Raw genomic sequence first — 13,408 nt, forward strand, 5'->3', positions numbered from 1 at the left:
ATTAGTACACTCTTATTTCTGCCACATCCCAAGTCCAAAGTCAATGGGGCAGGAAAGGATACTCTTCTCGGGGGGTCATGGGGAAGGAGTGCCATTTACTGAAAGGTAATAGGATTTGCCACAAAAGGGCTGAGATTTAGGCCAACCCCTAGATGAGGGGCTGGGTTGACCTTCCCAGAAGACAAAGGATATTTGTCTAATCTTAAACGAATGTGGAAGGCTGCTCTCCGGGGGAAGTAAAGAGGTAAGTGGCTTTTAGATAGGTAAGGAACAGTGTCAACAGTGCCTGCCTCAAGGTGGGGATTTGATCCCTAAGGAATTTTAATAGTTCTATTCACACCTTAAACTATCAAAGGTTGGGAGGTAATTTGTTTGAAAAGATAATTATCTTTTCCTGCTTCACTCCTCCAGGGACAGGGAAGAAAGTGAGGAAGGAAACTGCCATGCATTATGTGTCCAACACAGAGGCCAGAAACTGGGTGAGGAATTTGAGATAGACTATTTTATTCATTCTTAAGGATGCTTTGAGATAAATAGTATTATAATAGCTTTACAGAGGAAAAAAAATTGAGGTCTTGAGAAGTAACTTGACAATTTAAATATATCATACGAGGTGAAGCCAGGTTTGTCTGGTGCTGAGGCTTTATTCTTTCTCTTATACCATGTTGTCTTTACTACATTTTGTTCAATTTGTTCAAGCACTACCTCTAGAATAGTATTCTATGTAAAGTCTCATAGGAAAAACTTAATTATCCTCAAACAGGATGGTTCTTTAGATGTGTGAAATCAATAATACTGTCTCTTTAAGTTATTGTCTCTCCAGGTTAAAAATAGTCAGTTCCTTCAATAATTCCTTTTATTATATTTGACAGCCCTGTAAGAGGCCCATTTTTCAGAAATCCCCCAGGTAGGTACATGTAGAAGAAGAACTCTTAACCAAAAGAATCAAGACTAGTAGCTGTCTGATTAATCACAGAAAGACAATTGAAACAGAAATCACAAATGATACTTATATGTCTTAAACAAGTATATTTTTAAATTTAAAACATATAAATATAAATCCATCTTCTAATCTGTTGAGGTAGGGTCAAGGCCTTTTATTTTAGTACAAGCAGTAGGTCTTGGCTGAGGCACTAAACTGTTCTGTTTATTACGAGGAACATTTGGAACTTGCAAGGAGGGCTCTTGGATTGTCACAATGACTTGGGGCCACGGTAGCATTTCGTAGGTGTGGACCAGAGATGCTAAATGTCTTAATGCTACTCAGCCCTGCAAATGAAATATCTCACCCAACGTGTCAGTAAGACTCCCATTGAGAAGACTTGGGTCATTGAGCTGATGGAATTCCATGTAAATGAAAATAAAACACATTCTTATTGAATTATCTATGATTTCCGATTTTGTTTCTTCAAAATTGAGGGAGTTCTTGGAAGACACTTGCGAAGCAAATGGGATGCAGAGTCCTCCTAGCTTTTAATTAATTTTTTCTTTTATCTTTTGCAATTTATCTTCCCCTATCTAAGTGGGCAGCACATTTTTTAATGGCTCATTTATTAATCTTTTTAAGCATTCAACTTAGTTTTTGTAGAAGCTACTCTTGTAATCAGTCTATGTAATATTTAATTAAAGCATGCAATTACAATAACAAGTACAATAACATAAATAGGTTTGGGAAGTATATACAAGAACTGAGAGCACCATTAGTGAGGAGAATCCAAAAATAAGGTTGGTTCAGAGAACTTCCGCTAAAATACGTTTCCCGAAATTGCTATTAATTGCCTAAGGAAAGTCCCTTGTAGCCCAGATCACAGGTGTCGTAGATTGAAATCCTTCTTGTGGTTGAATCCCTCATCATGCTTGTTGCTTATTTTCCATCTCTCCCACTTTTGCTGGGTCTTCTACTTTTGTATCCTTTGTTTTGGTCCTTTAACCCTTCATCTGTTATGCAATATGCAACCCAAAGGAAAGTAGCTTAATGAGACACAGGTTTATTTATTTTTTTTTCTTGAAGATAATGAGAAAGAGCTTTTCATCCTTGCTTACCCCGCTTGTATTACTGCATTTGGATCCAGTAATCCAGTTCCAAATTGCCCACCTTGGTGAAGCTGACCTAGAAATCTTTTTTGATGTTGCTTCTTACAGTTGTCCCTCCGTCTTATTCCCAGTACTCTGCTCCTCACCTATTGGCACAATTGTCAAAACTCTGGCCTTCCACTCCATCTAATGTTGGAGATTAGACCTTGTGGGCATCATCTTCAGCCCTTCCAAAACCCACAGGTAATAGTACCTTCTCTGGTTGGCAGTTTGTCCACAGTTGTGATCTGGACTCTTTAGTTATTTTGAGATCAAGCTAGAAACAGAACAGCCCAGAGGTCAAAATCTCAGATGCTTGAATCAGAAAAACCTGAGTTTGCAGAAAGTTTCCACAGTATTCTACCTGCATAACATTGGGCCGGTTTCCTAGCCTCTCAAAGTTTTAGCTTCCTCATTTGTCAGAAGGTCCTTTCGATGGTTCTTATACGCTAAGGTTGTTCTGAGCATTCAATGGGATGATGAAGTTTGGGATACAGCAGGTGTTCAATCCATGATAAACTTGCATAGTGCTTGTGTGTCAAGCACAGTCTTAAGAACTTCACATATATTATCTTGTTTAATCCTCACATCAACCCTGTGAGCTGAATACTGTTAGTTCTATTTGACAGATGAGAAATCTGAGGCACAAAGAGGTTGAGCAGCTCAGTCAGTTATACAGCTATTAAGTGGTAGTCCCAGGATTTAAACGCAGGCTGGCTAGTTCCAGAGTTTCCCCCACTGACCACTATGCTATGGGTCTGTCTTGAAAGCCCTTACTATGGGTGTTACCGCCCATGCCTGCATAACCTCAATGGAAGGGAAATGAAAAAAGACCAAGGATCCCTTATTTGCACGAGGTCTTTCTTCCTGCTTTCTTTCACCACCAACTCATGCCCCCCTTTCACCTTTCCTGTGCACAAGATAAATTTATACCCTCTTCCCTCTACTTACCACTCATGCTCACTCCTCCCTGCATCCCCACCTCATAGGAACTTCCTATGTCTCTCCATGCCTCTAATTTAGCTTTAGCACCTGACAAAGCATAAACTGAGAAGTTTCTAGGTTATGGCTAATTGGAGTCAGGCACCATGTGATTTCTAAAGTCCTACTCTCATTGTGCTCTTATAAACTACCTTAGTTTGTCAGAGGCCTTTCAAAACATTTCCACCTACACCAGATACCACGTGACTGACCAGAGGGATTCTGATGAGCCGACTTACTTCCTATGACCTGGATGTTATACTCCCCTTTATACCTCCCCAGAGAGTATCGGTTCTCTTAGAAACCACATCTGGATTAGTCATGTTGAATCACATTAAATTTACAATCAACTAAACCATCACAAGAGAATTTTCCAAGGATGGTCACCCTCTTCCTTTAATGGTAAAATAGATATTTTACTACCTTTAATCCTGCTAAATTTTATCTTATTGAGTTTATACTTGTATTCAACCCTGTCAAAGTAATTTTGATTATGGATTATGTTATCTTTTATATTAGGTACTTCCAAATGTTTGCGTAATCTGAAAATCTTATATGTGTGATGTTGGGTTCTTAGCAAAAATTTGACTTTTCATGGCAAATACCTAGTTTATGAGAATTTATAAAAGAAGACAGTGGTCACTCAGAGCCAGCATGAGCCCCTCAGGATGAGGTCATGCTGTGCTAACCTCACTTCCTTTTCAGTAGAGTCATTACTCAAAGCAGTGCCATACTCAAATTGTGATGTGATTTCCACTAAATACTTGACAAAATCTCTGATTAGGTTGTAGTGAATAACAAGGTGGACTATGATCTTTACGATGGTACATGCTAGAGGAATTCATAGTTCCATGAATGACTGTATCCAAAAAATACTGATGAATGATGTGAGGTCAACCTAGATGATGTCTGAATATGAGCACATGGCAACTCAGTAATGGGCCTTGTCTTGTTCAACCTTTGTATCAAAAACTTGCACCATAGTATGAATTTTGATATGCAGTTGATTCTTATTTCCTTTTGAAAATGAGGACACTTGTTTCATCTTGCCCACATTTGCTGTTGTTCAAGAGTGCTTATAGTGATTCTAATGTTGACCAAAAGCTTGCTGAGTCCCTGAGACCCAGGCAGCTGGATCTGGAGATGGGAGCACATACAAAGTGCATGCTCTGAATTGCAATTCTCTCTTTTATATCATTGGCTCTGTCCTATCCTTTCAAGTTTCCACTTTCTTCTTATTATTGGAGAAGACAGAAGCAAAATAAGAGTTGAGTAGTTTTGCTCTCTGTCATCTGTTAAATTGTACTCATCATTTCCAACCCTCTGTGTGCTCGTCTGATTCTTATCCTTCTTGCCTCTCACAGTTTCAAATCCCTTTGTGTTGTTCTGACATTGTTTTCAAGTTTTAGCTCATTCTGGAATTTTGCCTGTCTGATGTCTGACACCATTTTATAGGTCTGGGCTGTTTATTCCACAAATTTATGAAGCACACATTCTACTGGAGGAAGGAAGACAATAAACAGCACAAACAGGTGGATGACATCATATATTGTAGGAAAAGCATAGCAGAAGAAATAAAAGAGAGCAGAGATTTGGAGTTCTGGGTTAGAGGGTGAGTTGCAATTTTAAACAGAGTGGCCACGGTACCTCAATGAACCAACATCCTCTGAGCAGAGACTTGAAGGAGGTGAGCAGCGAGTGAATCTTCTGTAACTGACATTAATTACTTGTCTCTTCTTCCCTTTTTTATACATAGGCTCTTATGTTTTGAATCAATTGTAGAAAAAAAATGAGTGTCACATTTTACCCCTCCAGTTTTCCATTAACAACCACACCCACTTCTCTCAACTTCTTTTGGTCAAGGACTAAGATCTACAGACTAACACCGTGTACAATCCTTAATTTCAGCTGTCAAATAATCCTTTCTTGGGCAGCCTGGTGGCACAGCAGTTAAGTTCACACGTTCTGCTTCAGCACCCCAGGGTTCACCGGTTCGGACCCTGGGTGTGGACATTGCACCGCTTGGCAAGCCATGCTATGGTAGGCATCCCACATATAAAGAAGAGGAAGATGGGCACAGACGTTAGCTCAGGGCCAGTCTTCCTCAGCAAATAGAGGAGGATTGGCAGCAGATGTTAGCTCAGGGCTAATCTTCCTCAAAAAAAAAAAAATCCTTTCTTGCCACATAGTAGGCACTTAGGGAATAATTATTAAATGAATCAATAAGTAAACAAAGGCCACTAGCTCATAATAGAAAGTGGTAACTAACAGCCAGTTTTGAAGCCTCCAGAAATATATTCCCTTGAATGGGATCCTTTGAAGAAGCATTGACAGTGCGAGAGCTGAAGGCAACCTGGAGGAACAGCCATGATGAGTTTGCAGTTTGGGGCTGGAGCTCTCCCCGTGCGGTGCCTGGAGAACCGCCTTTCGTGAGATGGGCATAGCAGCTTACGCCGTGAGCTGCCCCTGAACTTGGGAACCGTACACTCAGACACTGATTCCGTGAGAATAGGAAGTGGGAAAGTCACCCATGAGGTATTTTTCCATTTGGCTTTTAATCTTCCGAGTGAGCTTTGCTGCCGTCACCACAAAACAAACAGCCGGCAGTTTTTCCCAGGGTCCTACATCTTGGGAGGGCTGCACGCAGAAGGCCTTGCCAAAAGTCCCTGCACTGAGTGCGCTGTCTGGAAGGAAAGAAAACAGAAATTCACAAACCGTGGAATTCTGATATACTGCGTAGGAAAAATTTTGGGGACACAACTTTTTTCTTGGCTAGAAGTATGTAAACCATGGAAATCAAATATATTCTATACTCTGTGAACATAAATAATGAGCAAAAAAACTTAGAAGATGAGTGACCATATAGTTTATTGTCCCAAATGGACAATAACTTTTTGAAGATAAATTTTGAGAATGAAAGGGTCTCTACTAATCATCACACTAGGAAAAAAGGCATAAAGCAAGACTTTCTCAGGCAACCAGAATATATGTTGACCTTGATTAGAAGAACAGTATTGTGAAAACAAAGTGTAAAGAGAAATATAGGTAAAATTTAATGTTTTTTTCCCCTACTGTCCACTTTGCACACCTTTGACGCTGCCATCCCTAATCATAGAATCACCAAATCATAGGATTTTAAGGCTCAAATTGGGCTTACAGATCATCTACTACTCTAAAGATGGCCAAGGACACAGATGTTAGCTCAGGACCAATCTTCCTCATCACAAAAAAAAAAAAAAAAAGATAGTCAAAGACCAGCACCATCAGCAACATCTAGAAGCTGATCAGAAATACAGGCTCTCAGGCTCCACTTCAGACCTACTGAATCAGAATCTGTTTTCACAAGGTTCCCAGGAGATTTGTAAGCACTGATTTAAGCCATATAACAAATAAAGAAACTGAGGGTCAGTGAGACTAAAAAGCTTGAACAAGGTCCACTAGTTATATCTGGGGCATCATTTCATATCTCCTACCAGGCAGGCTAGTTTTCCTTCCAATATGCAAAGGTGCGCTCCTGTCTATCCTGTCTAAAAGCCCCTGAGGCTGCCAGAATAGACCTAAATTCTAGTCCTGGTTTCACCTCAAATTCAGAGCAGTCACCAAATCCAGTTTCCTCATCAGTAAAATGAGGAAATTTGACTAAATTGGCTGATATGTTTTTCTTCAAGTTCCAAAGCTCCATAATTCTATAAGTGGTGGAGCACCTGAGAAGCCTGATGCTAAATGAGAAGAGTCACAAAAAAAACATGGGGCAGGGCAAGTGTCCTGATTTATGCCTTTCCTGAGGAAGACGTGTTATCTGTGGCGAGGGACAGGAAGGGCATTCTGGGAGGGAGAATGGCAGAAGCAAGTGTTTGATCAGAGGAAGGAGTGCTTGAGGACAAGGAGAGAGGTGGTATAGGATGTTTCAGAAATGGAAAAAGTGTAAGGCAACTTTAAGTATATTCTTAGTAATTGTAGACTATGGCATACAAAATACCCTCTAAGATAACAAAATTTTTCCTCAACTGGAGGTAGCTTATATATTCATTTCTTCTGAGACTTTCCTTCTTACCCTATGGCTATGGGCAGTGTGACGGTTAATTTTAAATGTCAATTTGGCTGGGCTCTGGTGCCCAGCTGTTTGGTCAAACACTGGTATAGATGTTGCTATGAAAGTATTTTTTAGAAATGATGAACATTTACAATCAGTAGACTGCGAGGAAAGCAGATTATCCTCCATCATGTGGGTGGCTTCTTCCAATCAGTTGAAGGCCTTGAGAGCAAAGACTGAGGTTTCCCAAAGAAGACATTTTTCCTGAAGACTGCAATAGAGAAACCTTGCCTGAGTTTCCAGCCTGCCAACCTGCCCTGTGGATTTTGGACTCAAAAATGCCATGTCAACACTTAGCTGAATTTCAAGACTGCCAGGCTGCCCTACTAACTTCAGACCTGCCAGCACCCACAACTGAATGGGTCTATTCTTTAAAATAAATGTCTGTCTGTCTGTCTCTCTCCACACACACACATAGACCCTATTGTCGTATCGGTTCTGTTTCTCTGGAGGACCCTGCCTAATATAGGCAGTATTCATTGATTTCTCTCAACTCTTGTTTAACTGGAAGTCAACTGGCAAACAGACTTCAGGTGATCTATTGATAAGCATGGAGAGTAGAGAAGTCTTTGTTCTCAAGTTTTACCTGAGGAGGGCAGAATTCATTTCTGACTCACCAATTTATCCTCAGTGCCTAAGACTGTGCCTGGCACAGAGACAAAAGAGGTGATCAATAAACGTTTGTGAATGAATTCACATGCGAGTAACACATCTGTAAAAAAGTCAGATTTAGGCTGTATAGCCAATTGAGTAAACAATAAACTATTTACAAGAAACTTGAAGAAATTTGTTTTCTGTAGACAGAGTCAAAGAGAAAATCTAATGTATTCTTTTAGCAATTAGGGGATTTTTGAAGGCTTGGGAGAGGAAAATGGAATACCCAAGTCTCTTCTTAATATAAATATGCCATAATGGTTAAGAATACAGACTTTGTTGCAAGAATGCCTAGGTTCTGATCCCAGCTCTGCCATTTGGTATCTGTGTGACCTTGGGAAAGTTACTTAAACTCTCTGAATCTCAGTTTATCCATATGAAAAATGGGCATAGATATGTGCCTGCCTCAAGGGGTTTATGCAAAGGTTAAGTGAGTTAATACAAATGAAATATTCAGAACAGTGCCTGGTATCCAGTAAGCACAATAGAAGTGTTAGCTGTTATCACGACTATCCTCTACCACTCAATAATGAACACTTCTTGTCTGCAGTTGTACTAACTACTGGAAAAAAAGTAACGTAAAATGGCAGCCTTCGAGGAGATCAACCAGGCAAGATAACTAAATACAATGTAATGTATATGCAAAAAGCCACACGTAAAGTGCTTGGGAGCACAGAAGGTACCTAATTATCTAAACCAAGTAGCCTGTGAAGGTTTTATATAGGAAGTAAAATTTAAGCCAAATTTTGGAAAATGAGTAAGAGTTCACAAGACAGAGAAGTGGGAAGGGCATTTCTGGTCGAGGAGGCGCCACATACAAACGCATAAAGACATGATTTGGGAAATGATGAACTCTCTTTTGAACCTGAGCAATGTCCAAGAAAAAATGCTCAATAGGGTAAATGGCAAGAGGCTCTAGAGCTCAGGAGAAGGGAAAGGCTGGAGGGATAAATCTGGAAGTCATAGAGTCCCCAAATTTGTCACAGCAGTGCTGAGCTCTGTGCAAGAGTGAGCATGTGGGTGAGAGAATATAAGGGTCACCAAGGACCATGGTGTTTAAGGAGCAGGTGGGGGTGACATGCTTGAAACTGAATTAGTCAGAAAGGTAGCAAGGAGATGCAGAAGAGAACGGGATTGTGGAAGCCCAGAAACGAGAACATTCCAAGAATGAAGGAATGCTAATCTTTTTACTGTCACTATGGATTTGCCTTTCATATCAATGGAGTCATTAAAATACATGGTCTTTTGTGTCTGTCTTCCTTCACTTAGCATAATGTTTTCAAGGTTCACCTATCTTGTAGCATGTGTCAGCACTTCATTCTTCTTTTTGGGGAGGCCGAATAATTTTCCATTGTATGGATATTACACATTTTCTTTATCCATTCATCAGTTGATGGTTATTAGTGTTGTTTCCACTTTTTGACTATTATGAATAACGCTACGAATATTCATGTTCAAGTTTTTGTGCAAACATATGTTTTTAATTCTTTTGGGCCCAACAATTGGAGATTAACTAAATAATATAATAAAATACTATGTAACCATCAAAAAGAATGATATAGAGTTGTATATGCTCATATGGACAGAATCATTAAATGAAAATACAAGGTACATTACAATGGGTATCCAATAAACCCTTGTTGTAATTAAAAACAAGCAAATAAATAAATATGAAAAAAAAAGAATGAAGAAATACTAAGAGGAAAATAATTGTTTCAAGTCTTCACTTCTCCCCAAACACAAGTTCCAAAATGCAGATGCCGTTCAAAAGGGGGCGTACCAGTGTGCTTGTGTTAAAAACAAAACAATAGCCAAAAAATCCTCACCAATTATATAACTTAAAGGTAATCTTATTTCACCTCTGGTGAGTTTTCCACGAATGTGCAATTAAGATAATTGCCAGTAACTATGTGAATTTAGTCAAAGCAGGAAGGATGCTGTTCTAGAACTTGAGTGGGCAGAATTAAAAAGTAAAAAAGGAAAACATCTGTTAATGCTCTTGAAGAACTTCCAGTGCTTTCAGTCCTAGGATATCACCCCCCAAAAGTGCCATAAATCTTAGTTTTGTCCCCGCAGAGCCATCTATTTCCAGGGGGAGCTCTCTCATGTACCTATTTTCCTTTTGTTTTGTAGAAATCTTTCCCAAATAAATGCTGCTCTAATAGATTACATTGGTGGCCTCCAGTGAGTCTTGCTTCCCACTGTTCACACCTTGGAGGGGTCTCCTCTCCCCTCGAATCTGGATTGGCCTGTGACTCACGATAACCAATAAAATATGGCCACCAGGGAAGTGATGCTGTGTCAGTTCTGTGCCTAATCCCTAAGAAGGCCTGGCAGCTTCTGCTTTTGTGCTCTCAGGAGACCTAAGCCACCGTGTAAGGCCTGGCTACCCTGCTGGAAAGAGAGGCCACGTGAAGAGGGAGAGGCTCTGAGATCCTCGCTATCCGTTTCAAGCCAGTGGCTAACTGTAGCCACATAACTGGCCACTGAAAAGACCAGCAGGGGAGGTACGCAGCTGAACCCAGCCCAGTTACTAAATCCTGAACAAAAACTGGCTATTGTGTCTTAAGTCACAAAGTTTGGAAATGGTTTGCTATGCAGCACTAGATAACCAAAACAAATATGTGACTGCTTCTTTTTCCTGAGACACAAGTGTAAGAAATTTCAAAGGAATTTAAATAACCTTACCTCAAAGGGTTAAGAACTTCTTCATGTTTCAAGTGAGGCCTTTCACCATCTACCCTCTCACATCACAGGTGGACAGACCATGAAAAGCCAAGTGAAGCGGTGAGGTTAGAGGGAATCTGTTTCCTTCAGCCCATACATTTTAATCAAATCAACTCCCTTTTTCCGTTAAAGCCAGAGATCTTTAATTTTTCTCTCCATCTGTTGTTTTCCTGTGTGTGCTTGCTGAGAAGTATAGTCAAACACACATTAACTCCCTAGAAATTTCCTTTCCCTATCTTTCCAGCTTTGACATTCTCCTGGAACCGACTTGCCTCAGTATCTCCTCTCATTTTCTTTTCACGTTCTCCGCCCTGTGAACAATCACAGCCCATGTTTCCCTTGGACACTGGTTCTCCACGTGTGGACCCTGGGCTAGCGGCAACAGCATCACCTGGGAGTTTATTAGAAATGCAAATTTTGGACTCCACTTCAGACCTACTGAAGCAGAAACTCTGGAGATGGTGCTTGCAACATGTTTTAACAAGCCCTCCAGTTGATTTCTAAAGTACATTAAAGTTTGAAAAATGCTGCCCTAGAATACAGGTCGGCAAAGTTTCTCTGTACAGGACCAGATAGATAGTGAATATTTTATATTTTAGGTTTTGGGAGCCGTACGGCCTCTGTTGCAACTATTCAACTCCACCATGGTAACATGAAAGCAGCCACAGACAATACGTAAATGAATAAGTAAGCTATGTTCTAAGAAAATATTACTTATGGGTAATAATATTCGACTCTCATTTAATTTTCACGTGTCACAAAATATTGTTGTTCTTTCGATTTTTTTTCAACCGTTGAAAAACGTGAAAATTCTTCTTAGCTCCAGGACTGCCTAAAAGCAGGCAGTAGGCTGAGTATGGCCCACAAGCCTTAGCTTGCAAACCCTGCCTTAGAACATCTCTGGTTTGCTCTTACTCAGGACACTGAAGTATCCAACTTTAGTTCAGGAATCCTTTCTTTCTGAGGGCCCCGGATGGTCTCCCACGCTCTCCAGGCCATTTATCTTCCCTGAGGCCATGTCTTGAGAAAATGGCTTGATTTGGAACATTGGGTCTGACTAAGAAGAGGTCTGTCTGGGGCCCGCCAGCCAGAGCTTTCCTTCGCTGTCAGAAGTGACTCAGTCTCAGATCACCCTTGAAGGGAGTGGATTCAGGCTACTCCACTCTCAAGACCAGCAGTCCAGTCCATGCTGCACTGGGCTCCCCCCATTGGCTCCAAATGTATGGATCAGAGGTGGCCCCTCTAGAGTCAACCTGAGCAGGGATGGTCCTGGGCCAGGCCACATCCCTACAGCCACTCTCCTCTGGAGCTGTTCTCCAGGGTCGGGTGTTCCCTAGGGGGCTAGAATCAGGGTTGTTTGTTTAGTGTCATTCCAAATCACACCTTCCGGGTGGTCCAGGGAATGAGAAATATGTGTCTTGGCACAGTTGAGAGAGGACGCACAGAGAACAATAGGCTGGGAAGGTAACAACCAGCAGAGTCTTCTAATTTTGAAAAGAAAAAAACAAATAACACTGAGTCTGGCTGCTTTCTGGGATGCTGACATCATTCCCTCTCTTCCCTTTCCTTCCCCTCCCTGAGGAACGCACAGACACCTTAATGATGGCCAGTGTTTATTTTCCCATGCAGAACACACTCCACTGGCAAACGCTTGCAGCCATCAACCAGCTTCCTCCGTCTCCTCTGCTGCCCTGGGAACTGTAGCGCTTCCAGGCTCCGGAGGCAAGCAGATGGAACTTCTTTTTCATTTTTTTAATACAGTTAAAAGAAGCAAAACATTTCAGGGCTTCTTGTTTTGGCAAAACTAAAGATTATATGGCTGTCTTTGTTGTTACAGGAGCAAAGCAGAAAGGTATTAAATTGGTGGCCTTCTTTTCCTGCTTCAGAAGCAGAACAGAATCCCTCTGGGGAGAAAGATGAGGTGCACAGCACATGTATCATTGTGTTCAAGCTTCCTTCTCGGAGCAGAGCGCAGCCATAGCCCTTGAGTGGAGTGCAGCGGTACAGCTCAGCCTGAGCAAAGCAGTGGCTTCCTAACTAGTGGCTGCATCACATTGTGTGGAAGAAAAATGGGGACGGGCTGGTAGAATGGTGGGACAATTGTCATCATTAGCAATTACCATGAATGGGGCACTTGACACAAGAGATAATGAAATAGAGGAACAAGAGAGATCAGGTAACTTGCTCAAGGTCACCCAGTTAAGTGGCCAAACTGATTGCATTTCCAGATGTATTTGGCACCACATTCCTTCAGCTGCTCCAGGATACCTCCCAGCACCAGCTAGGAGGGCCATTTACTAATATCAGCACTTCAGGGTGATACGTACCTGTATTGTTCTAAGCACCTTATATAATTAACTCATTTGATCCTCATCATTATCTAGTAGACACCATTATTATCCAAATTTACCTGAGAGGCAATTGAGATAGAAAAAGGAAGTCACTCCTGACACACAGCTAGCAAGTAGCTCAGCCGGAATCTGAACCCAAGCCCGGTGGCTTTAGATCTTTGCTCCCAACCACTGCACTACAGGTTCTGGAATGAGACGAAGGTTCGAGGCTCTGCCACTTGTTGGCTGTGTGACCTTTAGCAAATTACGTGATTATCTCTGAACCTCAGCGTTCTTATTTGTAACAAGGGCTTAAAAGGGCTAATAGATGAGAGGTAAGGGAGCTGTCCTCCAAAAGCCTACTTGCCAGGTGGGTAGCAGATGCTTCAATAAATGGAGGCTCTTATATGTTATGATAGAGCTGAAGTCCATCCAGCCTTAAGGCAGGGAAACGGGGACTTCTTAATCTTTTTTAGTAATTTTTTTGTTACTAAAAAAATACATGTACATTATAGAAAATGCAGTAAGGATGAAGAAGACAACAGTCTCA

Source organism: Equus caballus, chromosome 17 (assembly GCF_041296265.1).
Source record: "Equus caballus isolate H_3958 breed thoroughbred chromosome 17, TB-T2T, whole genome shotgun sequence".
NCBI classification, from domain to species: domain Eukaryota; kingdom Metazoa; phylum Chordata; class Mammalia; order Perissodactyla; family Equidae; genus Equus; species Equus caballus.